We start from the raw sequence: 409 nt of genomic DNA, 5'->3' as shown, positions 1-409 counted from the left end.
GTCCCACAATGCTAAGATTTGTCCCACTATACCAAGATTTGTCCCACTATACCAAGATTTGTCCCACTGTCTATATAAAGATATATTCATTTATACCAAGATTTGTCCCCTTTATTATACAGTACTGAGATTTGTCCCACTTACTATATTGAAATTTGTCTCATTGTACCAAGATGTGTCCCACTGACTATATGAAGATATTTTCAATTATACCACAATTTGTCTCCTTTATTATACTGAGAATTGTCCCACTTATTAATCAAGGATTCAATTATTTTTTTATTGTCATACCAGCTCGCATTTGCATGTTTATGGTACGAAATTCAGACTCAGGTCCCAACAACAATCAAACAAACAAACAATTAACAAATAAATAAATACAAAAGAGTATGTGTATATATGTGTGTGT

The sequence above is a fragment of the Nematolebias whitei genome, chromosome 1 (genome assembly GCF_014905685.2).
Source record: "Nematolebias whitei isolate Nwh7 chromosome 1, NemWhi1, whole genome shotgun sequence".
Taxonomy (NCBI): domain Eukaryota; kingdom Metazoa; phylum Chordata; class Actinopteri; order Cyprinodontiformes; family Rivulidae; genus Nematolebias; species Nematolebias whitei.
The sequence above is the reverse complement of the archived record's forward strand: the minus strand, read 5'-3'. Positions refer to the sequence as shown.